Genomic DNA, 2,971 nt, shown 5'->3' on the forward strand with positions numbered 1-2,971 from the left:
GGTTTCTAGTGACAGGCATGCTTCTCCTCTTCTTGAGTAGGGGACAGATACAATTTAAACTCTGTGTTGCAAAATATTTTCAGGCTTAGAAAAGAGTTGTGAATATAGATTGTGAGTACTCTCTCAGTATTTAGTAAAACTAGGAACCAGGAAATTAAGGTTGATAAAATATTAATGTTAATCTATAAACCTTCTTATAGATGTCAAAGTTTGGCCTACTGAAGACCTTTTTTCCTGCCAGCATGCTCACAGAAGTTTCCAGAGGTTCTGGTGTAGCAGATCTACCTTCACTCTTCTGTTACTCCTAGGGCAGTAGCATTGCTGCTTAATAGAGCTTTGTAATGTTTACTGCATGGAAGAAAAGATATCATCTTTATATCACTTCCTCTAAAATTGAAAACCACTGCTTTAACTAATATCCTATGGATAGACATCTTAACTATTTCCAAAATCTCCCATGCAAGCATGCTGCCTTAAGGGAACACTTATATTCATCTCTTTATCACCATGTGCTTATTTCTGTGGATAAATACAGAGAAACAAGTGACAGGAAAGTACATAGTTGACATACTGAACTGCCCTTGATACCTTAGCAGCCATTGTAAGAATCATTCTTGTTCTCGTATCCTGGATAAATATTTATTCCCAACTGAACAGTTTCCAGGGTTCAGGAGCTGTGTACACAAATATGGAAAGGTATAACCATTCCCTCCCCCAGCTCTCTATGCTTTTAATTGCTATGCATCTGAGGACAACTTCTCTCTTCCATGTCAGAGATACAACTTTAAACAGTCTCTGAGCCTCATACAAATACATTTACAAATTCTTGTGATGTCGGCAGCTGAAGGTCCATTGCCTGTATAGCTAGCGTCTGGACAGCCTTCGGAGGTCATGGGAGCATAGAATAGTCAGCACGTATTCTGGGTTTCCATGGCCCAGCTGAGGTTATCAGTTGGCAGGTAATGTCACCTCTTTCCTTCCACTCACTGTCTGTGATGCTGTATGCAAAGTGCTTGACAAAAGCGCTGTCAGGGCTGGACGTGACTTGCTCATCTCCAGGCTGGTTCAGAGCATGCATTGCTGACTGGGGTTCAGATCCCACCGCCCACATAGGTGGCTCACAAATGCCTGTGACTCAAGCTCCAAGGGATCCAACACCCCTGTCCTGATCTCTTGGTGGTGGTGGTGGGGGGAACGCCTGCACACACACAGGTACATTAACACATGCTGCGAAACAAAATATATCTTAAAATGTCTTGTTTTCATATATTCTGTTTTTCTTAGTAGGAAACCCTTTGAAGGATCCTATGGGGGAAGGGGAAGGACGCCAAGTCTACTCTCCAGGAAAGAGAACGAGAACCACGTATTGAAGAAATGAACACAGCCAACCACAGACCAAGAGACAGTTATTCTTTCCTACTCAACAGTGTGGGTAAACAACTCCAGGACTTTAGAACTGAATAGTTGTCCATTTTACATGTGAGAAACTGATCCTGATGGAGGAAACTATGTCTCCCAGGTCTCACAGTGACTATGGCCATGATCTCTTAGAGGAGCAGCAAGTGACTCTCAGAGGGCAAGAGTGTTACATTGCCTGGTCACGTGGTTTTTTAAATGACTGAAGATGCACAGGAAGTTGCAAAGCCAAACGAAGGGGAGAACATGACCCTCTTCACTTAATTTTCAACAACCCCAATCCAAAATCAAACCAGAAAATCCAACACTTGTGCAAGTCACAGGACTTGAATTGAGTTCCCATGTATTTACATGTACTCTGTGTGCGTGCTTGCCTCCCCCTCCCTGCCCCAGATATACATTCATGTCTACCAAGAAGTTTGATTTACGCTTTACATCTTACAAATAAAGAAAACTCTGTCATGGCATGCATATTTCATAATATCTTAGCCAACTGGGAGAATGGGAATCGAAGGCTGTGACAATCCACATGTACTCTTTTGTTGCTGTTTTGGCTTGTTTGTTGGAGACAAGGTCTCCTGGCCATCCTGGCTGTCCTGGAACTTACATCGTGGATCTGGATGGCCTTGAGCTTGAGACAACCATCCTGCCTCTGCCTCCTGAGTGCTGAGATTGTAAATGTGCAACACCACATCTAGCTCTCCCCACCCCCCACATTTATTCTTTCCTTGGCTCTCGGTGTATTGTGAAGAGGAGCCTGAACAAGTGGATCTGCCATTTGTGTTATCCTGTATTATCTTTTCAAAATGGAATTCAATGTGGTAAAACGATTTCTGCCTTAAAGGATTTGTACAGCCAGCAGATTGAAGATAATATCTATGCCCAAGGAGAATCAGGCAACAAGGAAAGGGCATCGTCTAGAACTTCTCTGGCTGAGGATGTAGCTCAGTTGCTATGGTGCTTTTCTAATATTCTTGCAGCCCTAGGTCCAGCAACCTGCACCACATAAACGAGCTGTAGTGTCCCGTGACCATATCTGGTGCTTATGATTCCAGAAGGTAGGTAGGGGAGGAAGGTAGGGGCAGGAGAATCAGAAGTACAAAGTCATCCTTGGTCAGTTAGTGAGTGAAAAATCTTTCTTCTGCTAGACACATTACAAGGGAAAAAATATTAACTCTCCAACCAGTAGCAATGGGAAGGGAACCACAAAGAAACTGAAGCTATCCTGTAGCAACTCTAAAAATAGATATATAGCCACTCTTTCTCACCAAAGCTCGTGTTTTGTCATGATGTAGCCAATGATGTGAAAAGGTCATGTTGTGGACACCCTGAGCCTGATGGAAAGCCTTCATGTGGCAGTAAACAAGGCACAAATCCTTCCTTCACAGAACATCTGTATGATGCTCGCTGTCACACGTGCCTTCCTGACAGGACTGTTACAAATCAAGAAGTGAAACATTGTGAGCACGCTTTGTAAACAATGAAGTCCTGTGCAAATGAGATATTACTGTTAGTCATTCTACTATGAGATTTTTAGAAGAGATTGATAGAATGA

General features: G+C 42.8%; 1 long non-coding RNA gene across 1 annotated transcript in view; it reads left to right on the plus strand.

Moving 5' to 3' along the window:
• Positions 1-2,202, plus strand: part of LOC114635198 — a 9,965-nt gene extending 7,763 nt beyond the window's left edge. The window contains exon 2 of the long non-coding RNA XR_003713430.1: positions 1,285-2,202. This is a non-coding gene — a long non-coding RNA (uncharacterized LOC114635198). The remainder of the gene's footprint in view (positions 1-1,284) is intronic.
• Positions 2,203-2,971: the final 769 nt, after the last annotated feature.

Source organism: Grammomys surdaster, unplaced genomic scaffold, assembly GCF_004785775.1.
Source record: "Grammomys surdaster isolate TR1022 unplaced genomic scaffold, NIH_TR_1.0 1166, whole genome shotgun sequence".
NCBI classification, from domain to species: Eukaryota; Metazoa; Chordata; class Mammalia; order Rodentia; family Muridae; genus Grammomys; species Grammomys surdaster.